Genomic DNA, 16,204 nt, shown 5'->3' on the forward strand with positions numbered 1-16,204 from the left:
TATAAGCCAGCAGATCTTGCTGTGTTAGTATTAATTACAAGCAAAAAATAGAGTTATTTTGTGTATAATCCACCAACTATACATCCAACAAGAACTTGATCAGATATAAATCCAGTAACAACGGTATGAGAAATGTTAGACATTCATAGATAATAAATTACTTTCCGTTATGGGCATGGATATTATCAGGTGAGATTATGTATGAAAAGTTTTGCTAAACAGAGAACGAACGCGACCTGAGGAGCAGTCGCCACATATTAACATCAATTGCTAATGAAAATACTTAGAAGTAAATGTATTCATTAATACATATTTATGTAAGATAAAAAAATAATTTTTTTTTCTTTCAGCACAAAGAGCGGAGAGAAGCGGTACAAAATACGAGCAGTGTAATGAGATCCTTAAATGACAACATTTTGCCCACGCGCTGGGCATTTTCAAGTCACTTCTAAAAGCCCACTGAGCGGGAGAAACGTTACCATTAAAGGATCTTATTACACGAAATTTGTGCCTCTATTTCCAGCACAAAGAATGGTGGAGACTTGATCGTCTGTCTCCTAACTCTGCTCACTTAGTTGGGATTCATTAGTGGGATGGGAGGGTAAAGAGTCCGGTTCAGGACTTGTTTTCTTGCACTGTATTAGTATTCTTTCCACTTTTATATCACCAGTTTTCTCCTGAAGGGATCTTGAGGAACCAGCAGGAAACAACTGTTTAGGAAAACACTTTCCAATTACTTCAGGGAATGTTTTAAGGTCTTGAGGTAACTTAAAGTCAGGAGTTAACCTAAAGTCAGGAAGTAACTTAAGGAAAAGGATTTAGGAATGCAAGTAGAGTGCTGCCGATAATAGAAAGACAAAAACAAGCCTTTATTGGGAAAGCGTTTTGTTTTGTACAGAACTTCATTGAAACAACGTTTTACTTTTCTGAAGCTTCGTCAAGTTAGTTTTTTTGGGAATAAACGTTTCGCCCGGCATAGAACTGTATCAGGTGTTGACTTGACACAGCTCTACACAGAGAGAAACGCTGTTTCAATGAAAGTTTGTTCTTATAATTTTTCATTTTTTCTTTTTTTTTTGCTAAAAAAAAAAAAAGTTAAAATTTGGTTTTTTTTTTTCAATTTTATTCCCCATTGTTTTGGGAGTTTCCATCCCCTTTTAAAAGTTTCCTCTGAGATGGGGAGAGAGAGAAGGAGAGAGAAGAGAGAGAGAGAAAGGAAAAAAAGGAAAAACAATCTTAATTGCTGATGTCTGTAAAGTCTTTAATTAAACATCACGAATTTCTTTTAATTCAGTTTGAAATAATATATTACGTGGAACCCCTCTTTATTTTGTTTTTTTTTATAATGAAAAAAAAACATAATTGATTATTAAATGAAAAATTTTTTATTACGGAAAATTTCTTCCTTAAAACCACCAGGGTTTGATTTGTTAAAAAATTTTGATCCCTTTTTTTTTTTTGGTTTATTGGAAAAGCCTTACAGGAAGGGAAAATTCCTAACTTTTTGAAAGGGAAAAAAGCTTTACCACATCCCCCAAAAAGGGGAAAATAAGGAAAAGGAGATTGGAGCCCTGTGGGAAAATTTTATTTGATAAACGAGACTCGTTGCTCTTAGGGAAAATTTCCCCCTCTAAAGTTTTGGGATGTTGCCCCAGATGGGGTGATGTTCTGGAAAAGGACAGCCAATAGTTTTTTTGCCCGTTTGTGCCATAAAGTTTGTTTCCTTTTCAAAGGGGCCCGTTTATTTTTACTTTGGCCTTGTATTTTGGGTAAGCCCCCCACATCCCTCCCTTGTGAAGGCTCTGCGAAAGGAGACCCATCCAGGGGGGTCCAGGGCGGAGACGTCTTTTTTTTTTCCCTTTTTCCTGTCAAAGGGCCCCTTTAGGGGGGGGAAGGCAAGCCAAGAAAGGAGCTATAAAGGTGTAGACTTGTCCCTCTCAGTTTCCCCCTTCTGTAAAGGGAGTTTGAATAGGCGAAGGGGGCCCCTTTCGGGCTGCCTTGTTTTGGGTTTTTAAAATTTTCTTTTGGTTGGGGGTTTTGATCAATTTCGGGTATCCTTTTTTCTATTAAACATCGTCCCTTATCCTTCTCTGCCCAGCATTAATCTGGCCCCTAGAGAGATCTATTTTTTTCAGGTGCAAAAAACCCACACAAACAAACCCCACCGGAATTTGATTAAAAGAAAAGGATTTCTTCCCTGGATATTTGAATGTATATAACATCATATGCCAAAATTCTGGAGAAGAAAAAGGGTGGAAGGGAATTCCAAACGGGACCACACTTCTGTGGAAGTTTGCCCCCAAAGGATGTGGTTCCTTTCCTTTGAGGATAACTTAAAGGATTAATGAAGGTAATCACTAGAAATACGTAAGCCGAAATTCCCAGTTGGGAAGTTTTGCTAAGAGGCCCTTTTCCCACCCCAAAACCACAATGTCCACTACCACACAGCTCTTTGGATTATCCAGGCGGTGCCCCCCAAGTGGGTTTAACAACAGATAAAACGCAAAACCCTTTCCGGCCCAACGAAGACCCAAAACGGGGGGGAGAAAAAAATTTCATTTTTAAAATTTTTGGATTTCAAAGGGATTAGGGTGACCTGGTCGGGGTTCTGATTTCTGCTTTTTTTCTTTTTAAAAGGGAAACATTTTCTTTTCCCATGGGAGGGCCATTTTGATTTTAAAAGGTGTTAAAATCGATTAAGGCCCCTGTGCGTCTGCCACTTCAACAACTTCTCAACCTGCCCACGCCTTTCTTGGCAATGTTTAAGAAAAATGCCCCTCCCCTTTTTGTACCCACTTTTTAAAGTTTTTCAGCTACCAAGAGGGTCCCCTTGTGGATGAATTGCTTTGGAAAAATTTAAAGCAAAAGGGTCCATTTTGCTACTAGTAATTCCCCTTTGGGGTTTAAAGTGAAAAAGTTCATCAGGCAAAATTTTTCTCGTTGAAGGAAAGGGAGACCCTTTGGGTTTCATCTTTTTTAGTGCCCAACCCCCATTTAAAAGGGCATTTTTGAACATCCCCCCTTTTAATTCTGCAATTCCCTGTTATAGTGGGACTCTTATCCCCTTAAAGCTTTTATTAAGGAATTTCTCTCTCTCTCTCTCCTCTCTCTCTTCTCTCTCTCTCTCTCTCTTTCTTTTCTTTTCCCCAAGATATAAAATATTCAAAACCATACTATTTTATTGTCAGTTACATTGAAGATCTGATCATGAAAATTACAATACGGGTTTGTCGGTCATTCCCATTACAAGTTTGGTTATATAAATGGGGTTGCCGAAAACGGGGTCGTGTCCTCTCTGTTGGCCCCCGGACCACGCCGGGGTATCATGTTTTCCTTTTGCACTTTTTTTCCTTTTCTGCCATTTTTAAAACGTCTGTTTCGGTTTTTGATAACTTTGGGATAATTCTATTTCATACCCCAGGGAATTTTTAAGACAAATACCTACATGTTTATAATATATATATTATAAAATATATATATATATATATATATATATATATATATATATATATATATATATATATATTTATTTATATATATAAATATATATATTTATATATATATATATATATATATATATATAAAATTTATATATATATATATATATATATATATATATATATATAACACACACATATATATATATATATAAAATAATATATATATATATAATAAAAAATATAAATATTTTTTTTTTTTTTGTTTTTGTGTGTATTTTTTACTTTAATTTCATTTTATTTAAAATTTCTTGACCTAAGTGGTTAAAAAGACAAAACATCCCAAGCACTCATGTGATTTAAGCTTAAACTAAAACCCAATCAAACCAGATGGGCAGATCACTATGCCCTCCCCTGCGAAAAGTCCCAGTGGGGGTTGTTCCGGGAAAGTTCCCTGGGGTTTTCCGGGAATCAACCCCCCCGGGGCCCCGGTCCATGGGCCCCCCATGGGATCGGGGCCATCAACTGGCTGTTACTGCGGGCCCGCCGGTCCAACCAGCCACACCCGGCGATCGGCACTGACGGGGACCCCGCTCTCTTTGGGCAAGGGGTTTTTTGGAATTCCCTAATGGGGGGAGGCTGTTAAAAGTTTCCCCCCCGGACAATGGTTTTTTCCCTTTAAAAGGGCCCACTTTAGGGGGGCATTTTGCATCCCTTCCCCTCTTTTTTTTTTTTTCCCGGGGGGTTTTTGTTGGATTTAGCCCATTCCTTAAGTTTTTCCCGGCTTTTAGATATATCTCCCCCCTGCTTTCCCAAGAAAGTCAGGGCCCCGGTTAATGTGGGGTAGAACTTATGTGATAGGATCTTTACCTCTCTAGTCTGGGTTTCACCTGCTTTGAAGGGAGATGTTTGTACACATATTCCAGCTAGAAAACAAGGTTTTGAAAAATATGGCTTATTTTTTTTGAAAGTTCTCAATCCACCCCACTTTTTTTGCCTGGATCTCTTTGTGACCCTAAAATGAATCCTCGACATTACTACTCCCAGGTCCCTTAAAATTTTTTTCCTTTTATTAGGGCCCAAGTCAGAAAATGCCCTGCTTTTTTATCTCCATTTTTCCGGGGTGTTGGTTGTCATTAACATCATATTTTAAATTACTAAAACTTTGTTTTATCTTTTTGAGGTTAAATCCCAAACGATGACACCCTCAGCCCTTAATCATCCGAAGGATGATTGCTTTTATCCCTTTTTTTATTCATAGAGGAAAAGAAAAAGGGGGAAAAGTAGAACCTTGTGGAACAAGTTTTTCCTATAGCAGCCTCTTTTTCTCTGTTGACCACTACTTTTTGTGTTGATTTGTTGGGGGGAACCCCATCTCACTTTTTTCCCTTTACAATTTTATGGTTTTAACCCATGATCGCTTTAAAAATTTTTTTAAAAAAGTTTTATATTACATCTGCATTCTGATTTTTTTCCAATCTGGCCATTAAAGTGATCCAGATTTGGGGGAGGCACCCTGCCTGCCCCTTTTCCGGGATTTTCAGTTTTTGGGAACCCGGGGATTTAAATCCTGTTTGCCTTTTTAAAAATTTTTTATGATGGGGGACTCAAGCTTTTGGGTTAATTTTTAAAGGCTGCCCTAGGGGGTGGGGCTATCCTTTTTTTTGTGACGGAATTTCCCCCATGCCGCTCCTCTCCCGTGTCAAAAGCCTAGGGTTTCTTTTGCAGCAAGAAAAAAGGTTCCCCCCGAGTTTGGGGGGGGCTGGTGCATAGGCATGTTGTAAGGGTTTTTAAATCTATCGGGTTTAATAATGCCAAAATCTGGGGCCTTTATGGGTTTTGGGGTCATTCTGAAGAAATCATTTGGGTCGTCGATTCAACCTTGTGGTTCATAAACCAAGTCTCGGGGTTTCAATATTTACTTTTCCTTTTTTCATCTGTTGTCCCCTCCCTTTTGAGTGGGCCCGATATTATTGGGGTTTCTTTTTTGGATATGAAAAAATAAATTTCTTTCAATTTTACTAATAGCTTTAAGCTCCCCCTCTCCCGGTTCCTGTGGGCATTTTTTTAAATTCGATATTTCCACTTCCGTCAGCCCTCCCTTTTTTGGGGACCAATTCAAGCCATGTAAAAATACTGTTGGTCTAGTCATCAACATCTGGGAGGGTGGAAGAATCCTAACTTTTAGGGGGCCTTGGGGTTTGTGGGGGAATTTTTAAATTTCCCGGAAGGGGAAAAAAACAAAGGGGGTTCATTGGGGAAAGGGGAAATAATTTTGTTTTAAGACAGAGGGGTGTTAAAATCTTGGGGGAGGTTTCCCTTTTGAGTAGCACGACCTTGTGGGGGAATGTGGTGTTGTGGCTTTTACCAGGTGGATGTGGGGGTTAAACCCAAAAAGGGTTGCCTTCGCTTTTCTTCAATGTTTTTTTGGGATTTGTGTCCCCGCTTTGTCAAAACCGATCTTGCGTTGGGTGTTGGGTTTATGGGGTTCCTTTTGGCTTGATGGATACCTTTTATGATGTTAAAAAACCTGGGTAGGTTTCGGGGGGTGGGGACCGGGTTTCAAACACCTAAAAATTGCCAGGGGAAAAGGTGTGCAAGGGGCCCCTGGGCACGAGGGTGGTTGTACGCCCCTCCCCCATCACAATGGAAAAAAAAATGGCGTAGACGTTGAAAAGGGGGATTATGCTGAAAAGTGTGATGATGGGGAGGTTTGCCGGAAATTCCCCTTTTTCTGAATGGGGATGGGCGCTGAAGGGGATTTTAAATCAATGGGAGGAAAGCTTTTAAATGAAGTGGACCTTGGGTTTGAAAGGAGGGGGAAAAATGTGAGGGAAGGAGCAAGGGAAAAAAAATGTGTTGGGGTAAAAAAATGAAAAAAAACGAGGTTGGGGAAAACTCTGAGGGAAAGGGAAAAGGATAACTAGGTTAAAACCCTGATCACGTCAAATAAAAATTTAGAAAAGGTCCCAAATTTAGTATCGAAAAATTTAAAATACACCCAAAAAACCTTTGCAACATTTTGGTCCATCCCGTAGTATTTTTTATTTTTCCTTTTATTGCTTCGGGATGGACCAAACCTCAATCTAAATTTTATTTTGGTTATTCGGAAAAAGTTTGTTCCAATTTATGCCTTTGTCCAAAAAGGGGAAATTTTTGGGGCAAAAGGTTATTAATGGGGGATGCGGACCCAAAGGGGGCAAGATAGCTTGGGTGGATTGGAAGATGATTTATAAAAAGGAAGGAAAAGGTTAATGATATAAAGAAATCGAAAATTTGTAAAACAACTGTCACTGGGAAAAACGAAAAGGAAAAGAGGCCCAAACCCCGGGAGTGGAACGGGGGCGTCGGACCGTTAATTACAGACAGTTAGCGCCCCGTCCACCCCCGTTTATTCAAAAATATATTCCGTGGAAAACCTTCCCCCCAAGGTTTTGGGGTGCTTTTCTTTCTTAACTTTAAACTTTATTATCTCCCTTCCCCGACACAGGCACCTCAAAGGGGGTTTTCTTCCCCATAAATATAATTTATTATGAAACATAAAAAAAGTTTATTGTAAAGGACGAGGGAAAATCTTAAAATGGGAAAAAATAAAATTCTGTCAATATCCCGTGGAAATAAGGGGGTTTTTATTTATTATTATTTTTTTTATTTACAAAAAATATTAGTAGTAGTATAATAAGTAAGAAGGGAGTAGTAGTAATTTTATTATTATTATTATTATTTAATTTTTTAATTTTTATTATTTTTTTTGGGAAAAAAAACCTTGGGGGGCATCTTTGGAATGGAAAAAAGGGGTAATTTCATTTAATTCATGGTAAAAGCTCCCGTTCCATGATTAAGGCCCTTCACCAGCGTGAAGGGGGAACCAAGAAAAAGGGGGGGAAGGCACATAAAGTCACTCATCTGGCAGGAAAAAAATTCCCAAACAATTACTATAAAAAAAAAAAAATTTTTTAGATGGTTAAACAAAGTTATTTACTAGGCCCTTGTGGAGCGCTTTTTTTTAATAATAAAAATTAATTTAAAAATAATAATAAATTTTAGGAAATGATAATAAAAAAAAAAAATTTATGATTTCAGTTTTGGGTTAAAAAAAATTTTACAAACCCGGGGTATTTGAACATGTATCTGTCCCCCAAACTTTGATCAGCAAGGCAAAAAGTTTTTAAAAAAGTATGTGCCCGTCTTTTTCTCTTGTCTTTTTAAATACTTTTTTATTAATTAAAGGTTTTCTTTTCTTTTTATCTTACAAATTCCCATCACACATAAACCCCAACACAGACGTTTCTCCCCCCTCCCCCCACACACACACACACACACACACACACACACACACACAAAACACACACACACACACACACACACACACAAAAAAATACACACCTTTTTTTCCTCCGGACATTCTGGCTGCTCGGCCTGCCGATGCATATGATGGTGAGGGCGTGGGGCTCCCAGCCCGGAGAAAGAACCACTTCCAAACCGTCCGCGGAAGGGGCAACGGGGGTGTGTGCAGATAAATTTAAAAAAATCCGAAGTAGTTCGAGACAAGAAAGGGGAAGGGGGAAAATCGGACCGCACCCGCCCCAAAAAAAAAAAATTAAACCCCTGAAATTGCTTTGCACCCTTTAAACCGGCCACTTTTTTCTTTTTCCGGAAGTATTTGGCACTCGATTAAGTGGCCCTCCCGCATTCAATATATTATTTTTTACAATAATATTAATGAAAGAAAAAAATTCTCGAAATGTCTGGTTTGACAAAGCGTTTATACCCTTTGTCTTTAACCTCACAACTACAAACACAATGGGAAAAAAAACCCAAAAAAAAAATGTAAATTTTTCTTTGGTGTTCCAAAATTACTGGCCTCCCCAGACCATTTTTTCTTGTTGAAAAATAAAAGGGGAGGGAAGGGGTTAAATTTAAACCTAGGTGGGGTGGGTTACCTGCTGGGAGTGAGAGTATTGATTTTTTTCTGGGGGAAAGGGCTGAGGCAGGGGAGCCCGGGCGGGGCCCCCACACACACACACACACACACCACACACACACACACACACACAACACAACACACACACACACACACACACACACACACACACAAACCCACCCAACAAAACACACACACACCAAAAACACACACCCACACCACACACACACACACACACACCACACCACACACACACCCCACACACACACACACACACACACACACACACACAACCCAAAAACACAGTGGAAAAACAGGAGTTCCCCGGGTTTGGGCAAAGGGGGACAAGTTTTACAAGAAAAGTATAAGGGATGGGAAAGTTTTCTTCGCCAAAAAGTAGTTAAAAAGGGGAAAAAAGTAAGGAGAGGGAGGCAGGATCCATAAACTTTGGGGAGGGTATGATCCCCCCGCCAGGGAGAAATATGGAGCGACCTTTTCAGCCCAGTCAGACCACCCCCAACCCCAATAGGGGTACAAAGGGGTGAGACAAAACCTCCACAAATCAAACAACCCCCACCACACCCCAACACTCAAAACCAAACCCTTTTTATTGCCTCAACATTAAAAAGGAAAATTAGGGGGACCCGAGGGTTTTGAACCCCATAAAGTGGTAAGTTCATGTTTGGAAACCCCGCCCTTAGGGGTTTGGGTTGGATTTTTTCAACCAGGGGAAATTTATTAAAAATTTTTAAAATGTGAATTTTATGCTTTGTGTCATCCCCGGGTTTTCAACAACAACCCGTTCGCTTTTTGGAAAGAGAACGTGTGAGGTCAGAGGAGAATTTTAAAGGGGTCTTCCCAAGCGGGGAAGGCAGCTACTGACCCTTGAATGGTATTAAAAAGACCAGAAAGGAAGGTGATAAAGGGGCAAAATTTGCAAAAAAGAAATTTTGACAGGTTTCCTTCGAGACAAACTGTAAAAAGCAAGGTCCCCAAACCCCAAATCCACCCTTTTTCTATTACTTTAAACCCCAACCTTTCCACCGACTTCCCCGTCGATTTTTCCCTCCATTTCCAAATTCAGAAAAAGGGGACCTGAAAATCTTTTTCCTTTTAAAAAAAAGCCCCAATAAAACTTTTAATTCTGAAATGTTTTAAATAAATCTAAAGAAACCCGGATGATTTGGTGGAAACCCTTTTTTAAAACCTTTCTAAAATAAATTTTTTTTCCCTTGTTTTTAGTAATAAACCATTTTGGTCCCGAACTCACCCCAAACAGTATAAAGTGAATACAAATAAAATTTTTATTTCCCCAACCTCCCAAAAAGATAAAAGCCTTATTTTTTTGGGGTTTAGCCTTTTTTATTATAAAATAATAAAGAAAATAATTGATTCCCTTTTTCCAATATTTATTGATTTTTAAAGATTTTTTAATTAAGGCAGTTTAAAAATGGGAACTTTTCATGTTGGAGAAACTTTCCCATTTCTTAAAAGGTTAAGTGGGGAAAAAGTAGGGAATGGTAGGGAAAAAGAACCTCCCCCTTTCAGGGGAAAGTTGGGGGAAGTAAGAGTGAAACCCGTAAAAATTTGGGTTTAAATGCCTTCGTGATAGATCCTTTTGTCCAAAAGGATTTAGATAAGTTTGTTGGATTGTTAAAAACTGGGGTTTTTTAAAAGCAGGGCAGTGTTTAAAGTTTTCTCAAAATCAGGAATTTCTGGGGGAAAAATAGAAAGGAGCCACCCCCTTTTGGGGGGCGGTTTGAAAAAAATGTGCGGGTAATAAAGGAAAAGCAGTACAAATGATGGAGAGAAACCAAATAAAACGAAACATCCCAAAAGAGTGGGGCGTGTTTTCTTTTTTCCTGTTGGGAAACCTTAGCAAATTTTTAGGGCCGGACTTTATAAAAATTTGGAGGCCAATTTTAAAAAACCTTTTAAAACTGGGGGATCCAAGTACAAAACCCGGTTTTTAAAAAATTTTAGTTACCCTACTAAAAATTAAAATTGAATCCAATTTTAGGGTTTTACAACAAAAAAAAAAAACAAAAAAAACCTTTTTCCAAACCAAAAAAAATACAAAAAAAAAACCAAACCCAAACAACACCTTTCCCACAAAACCTCACTCTAGGGAAAATTTTCAAAAAAGGTGGGCCCCGCGAACGCTAAAAAATGAAAAAAAAACAAAACCCCCAGGCTTTTATTTGGGGAAGTTTTCACGGGGAATGGGGGTCCAAAGGGGACCGAGATCTCTTTATCCCGCCCCCACTCATATTCGCTGTTTTTTGTGAGGTGGTGCAAAAAAAGGGGCTTTTTCTTTCCAAAACAGGGACTTGGGGGTTAGAGGTTTTTATAAAACCCAAAAAAATTTAATAAACAAGTTTAAAAAGAAGTTTGTTTCCGGTTTAAATTTAAAAAAATAATGCGAGTTAAAAAATTAAAAAAAAAAAAAAAAATATTTTATATATTTTTTATTATTTTATTAATAAAATTTTATTTAAATTTTTTAAAGTTTGAAAAAAAAACTTCATTAAACAAAACTATTTAAAATTAAATATTTTTAAACTTTTTTTTATACTTTGTATAATTTTTCTTAAGTTAATGTAAAAAATAATTTACAAAAGAACTTAAAAACTTATAATTTTTTTATCAAAAAATTTTTTTTTTTACCTAAAAATAAATATATTTTGGTTTTGTTTAAATAATTTAATTAAAAAAAATTAAATATATTTTTTTTCTTATTCCCAAAAATTTTGGGAAAATTTTCATAAAAAAATTTTAAATGTTTAAAGGGTAGGTTTTTTTTAAAAAAAGGTTTTGCTTATTCGGAGATAAATTTAAATTTAAAATTTAAATTTAAATTATAAATTTAAATATATATTAAAACTTCTTTTTTAAATGCCTTCAAAAAGGGGTTCGGGTTTTCCTAAGAAATGGGTTTTGGGAAAAAAAAAAAAAAATTTTTTAGCACTTAATTTTAAAAAATGTTGTCATAAAAAAATTCAAAGGGTTTTAAAAATTGTATAAAATTTAAAGCATGTTATTAAAATGTTGAAAAAAAAAATCTTAGTTGGCGTTCTTTGGCAAATAAAAAAATAACCCTTTTTTGTAAAAATTATCTTTTACAAAAAATTTAAAAAATTTTTTAGGGGTTGGTTTTTTTGTAAATTCAATTTTAAAAAAACCTCTGGAATGTTAAGAGTGGACAAGAGCTTGATTCTGCTCTGGGTTTTACCACTGTTGAATAATCTCTAAAAAATGACTTGGGCAACAGTTTGTGGCCTCTGTAACTCTCCATTGCTACAGTATGTGACGGGTTGCAGAGAATCCTGTTATGATGGTGCTGACCCAGTGCTTAGGATGGTGACAAAAGTGACCCATGAAAAGGAAATACATTCATCATTATTCATTCAATAGTTACCTTTCCAAAAGGCTGTAGACATCACAATTAACATTACCCTTCAAACAGCAATTTCCTTAGCCCCACTTCAGAGTGAAGACACTGTACTTAACACCACCAGGACTCAAGTCCTGCTAACCACTTTCCCTGAATTTCTTCATAACTGTTACCTTCGTTCACACTCAAAACTCCAAATCTTATAAACCACTTGTCTCCGCTCACTCTTATCTTACAAGGTTGCCCACGCCTGAAGGATAGTCACGCCTTTATCTCATATAACCTCTTTCATCACTTTCTCGATTCCTTTCTAGGATGACTCCTACCCATTCTTTCCTCTACCCTAGAATCATACACCAACTTTGTCATTCCATTCTGCTGCATTCTTTGTAAATGGCCAAGCCACTTTAGCAACCCAGTCTCTACCCCTCAGTATAATTTATTTTGTAACGCAACACAATACTCCAATTTCTGCATGCCAAATTCTTTGCATAATATTCACCTTCCACTTTGCGCTCAAACATAACATCCTCATTCTCTCTATAGCCTCTTCCTTGCTATAATGTTTAAAGATCGTATATCACACTCATACTAATACACTCTGGTACATTCCCCCTTTGCCTCCATAGATAAATTTCTTTCTTTCAAAAGACACCTCAACACACCATAGACCTTTTTCTTTTGTCTATTCTAACACCTAGTTAGTGTAGTCTTTCTTAGCTTGATAGTTTCTGTATTATGCATTTTAGAGTTTTTCTGTAGGCCGTAGTTTAAAAATTAAAAAGGCACACAGTGGGTCCAGTAACTAGACTCTAACATTCAATAAAAACCCTTCAGGAAAATGTCAGTTCCCTTCAAAGGTCTCCTGAAAAATCGAGGCAAAGAGCAGTGAGAGAAGATCAGATCTAAGCTCCTTCTAAGTGTACGGCTTGGAGTAATTACCTCGAAGCTTTCAATTCTGACTGGTTAAGAGACCGGCCCAGATAAGCGGACAGTGGTTCGAGGATTTACTACCTCTTGCAATATATGACCAATAATAAAAATTAATTATTATTATTATTATAATCAAGGGGGAAGCGCTAAACCCGGAGGATTATACAGCGCCTGGGGGGGGGGGGGGATGTGGAAGGCATTCAGGCTTAATTCGGGGAACTGGAGCACAGATCCAATTCCCTAAATCAAGAGCCCCTCACCAACATCAAGGAACCTTCCTTGAGGGGAATAAAAATTAATAATAATAATAATAATAATAATAATAATAATAACAATAATAATAATAATAATAATAATAATAATAATAATAGTAATGCAGGTCATCAGTTATAAGCAAGCAGAGCAACAGCTCCATACACAGTATTGGTCAAGTACTTTCAGCCTTTACACACCTCAAGGGAGTTTAGCTTTGTGGCGTGTTAGTGTCCGCTCTGTTGAGTGTCAGCATCAAAGGAGATATTCTCTACACACCCTGCCCCTGTCTTTCCTGTGTATATATATGTGTACTCACCTAATTGTGTGTGTATGTGTGTGTGTGTGTGTGTGTGTGTGTGTGTTTGTGTGTTTGTGTGTACTCACCAAGTTGTACTCACCTAGTTGAGGTTGCGGGGGTCGAGTCCGAGCTCCTGGCCCCGCCTCTTCACTGATCGCTACTAGGTCACTCTCCCTTAGCCGTGAGCTTTATCATACCTCTGCTTAAAGCTATGTATGGATCCTGCCTCCACTACATCGCTTCCCAAACTATTCCACTTACTGACTACTCTGTGGCTGAAGAAATACTTCCTAACATCCCTGTGATTCATCTGTGTCTTCAACTTCCAACTGTGTCCCCTTGTTACTGTGTCCAATCTCTGGAACATCCTGTCTTTGTCCACCTTGTCAATTCCTCTCAGAATTTTGTATGTCGTTATCATGTCCCCCCTATCTCTCCTGTCCTACAGTGTCGTCAGGTTGATTTCCCTTAACCTCTCCTCGTAGGACATACCTCTTAGCTCTGGGACTAGTCTTGTTGCAAACCTTTGCACTTTCTCTAGTTTCTTTACGTGCTTGGCTAGGTGTGGGTTCCAAACTGGTGCCGCATACTCCAATATGGGCCTAACGTACACGGTGTACAGGGTCCTGAACGATTCCTTATTAAGATGTCGGAATGCTGTTCTGAGGTTTGCTAGGCGCCCATATGCTGCAGCAGTTATTTGGTTGATGTGCGCTTCAGGAGATGTGCCTGGTGTTATACTCACCCCAAGATCTTTTTCCTTGAGTAAGGTTTGTAGTCTCTGGCCCCCCTAGACTGTACTCCGTCTGCGGTCTTCTTTGCCCTTCCCCAATCTTCATGACTTTGCACTTGGTGGGATTGAACTCCAGGAGCCAATTGCTGGACCAGGTCTGCAGCCTGTCCAGATCCCTCTGTAGTTCTGCCTGGTCTTCGATCGAGTGAATTCTTCTCATCAACTTCACGTCATCTGCAAACAGGGACACCTCAGAGTCTATTCCTTCCATCATGTCGTTCACAAATACCAGAAACAGCACTGGTCCAAGGACTGACCCCTGTGGGACCCCGCTGGTCACAGGTGCCCACTCTGACACCTCGCCACGTACCATGACTCGCTGCTGTCTTCCTGACAAGTATTCCCTGTATTGTAGTGCCTTCCCTGTGTTTGTGTGTTTGTGTGTGTGTGTGTATGTTTGTGTGTGTGTTTGTGTGTGTGTGTGTATGTGTACTCACCTAGTTGTACTCACCTAGTTGAGGTTGCGGGGGTCGAGTCCGAGCTCCTGGCCCCGCCTCTTCACTGATCGCTACTAGGTCACTCTCCCTGAGCCGTGAGCTTTATCATACCTCTGCTTAAAGCTATGTATGGATCCTGCCTCCACTACATCGCTTACCAAACTATTCCACTTACTGACTACTCTGTGGCTGAAGAAATACTTCCTAACATCCCTGTGATTCATCTGTGTCTTCAACTTCCAACTGTGTCCCCTTGTTACTGTGTCCAATCTCTGGAACATCCTGTCTTTGTCCACCTTGTCAATTCCTCTCAGAATTTTGTATGTCGTTATCATGTCCCCCCTATCTCTCCTGTCCTCCAGTGTCGTAAGGTTGATTTCCCTTAACCTCTCCTGGTAGGACATACCTCTTAGCTCTGGGACTAGTCTTGTTGCAAACCTTTGCACTTTCTCTAGTTTCTTTACGTGCTTGGCTAGGTGTGGGTTCCAAACTGGTGCCGCATACTCCAATATGGGCCTAACGTACACGGTGTACAGGGTTCTGAACGATTCCTTATTAAGATGTCGGAATGCTGTTCTGAGGTTTGCTAGGCGCCCATATGCTGCAGCAGTTATTTGGTTGATGTGCGCTTCAGGAGATGTGCCTGGTGTTATACTCACCCCAAGATCTTTTTCCTTGAGTGAGGTTTGTAGTCTCTGGCCCCCCTAGACTGTACTCCGTCTGCGGTCTTCTTTGCCCTTCCCCAATCTTCATGACTTTGCACTTGGTGGGATTGAACTCCAGGAGCCAATTGCTGGACCAGGTCTGCAGCCTGTCCAGATCCCTTTGTAGTTCTGCCTGGTCTTCGATCGAGTGAATTCTTCTCATCAACTTCACGTCATCTGCAAACAGGGACACCTCAGAGTCTATTCCTTCCGTCATGTCGTTCACAAATACCAGAAACAGCACTGGTCCAAGGACTGACCCCTGTGGGACCCCGCTGGTCACAGGTGCCCACTCTGACACCTCGCCACGTACCATGACTCGCTGCTGTCTTCCTGACAAGTATTCCCTGTATTGTAGTGCCTTCCCTGTGTGTGTGTATGTTTGTGTGTGTGTTTGTGTGTGTGTGTGTGTGTGTGTGTGTGTGTGTGTGTGGGGGGTGTACTCACCTAATTGTACTCACCTAATTGTGGTTGTAGGGGTCGAGACTCAGCTCCTGGCCCCGCCTCTTCACTGATCGCTACTAGGTCCTCTCCCTCTCTGCTTCTTGAGCTTTGTCATACCTCTTCTTAAAACTATGTATGGTTCCTGCCTCCACTACTTCACTTGCTAGGCTATTCCACTTCCTGACGACTCTATGACTGAAGAAATACTTCCTAACGTCCCTGTGACTCATCTGAGTCTTCAGTTTCCAGTTGTGACCCCTTGTTTCTGTGTCCCCTCTCTGGAACATCCTATCTCTGTCCACCTTGTCTATTCCCCGCAGTATCTTGTATGTCGTTATCATGTCTCCCCTGATCCTTCTGTCCTCCAGTGTCGTCAGTCCGATTTCCCTCAACCTTTCCTCGTACGACATTCCCCCGGGCTCTGGGACTAGCCTTGTTGCAAACCTTTATACTTTCTCTAACTTCTTGACGTGTTTGACCAGGTGTGGGTTCCAGACTGGTGCTGCGTACTCCAGTATGGGCCTAACATACACAGTGTACAGTGTCTTGAGCGATTCCTTATTAAGGTATCGGAACGCTATTCTC

The sequence above is a fragment of the Cherax quadricarinatus genome, chromosome 22 (genome assembly GCF_038502225.1).
Source record: "Cherax quadricarinatus isolate ZL_2023a chromosome 22, ASM3850222v1, whole genome shotgun sequence".
NCBI lineage: Eukaryota > Metazoa > Arthropoda > Malacostraca > Decapoda > Parastacidae > Cherax > Cherax quadricarinatus.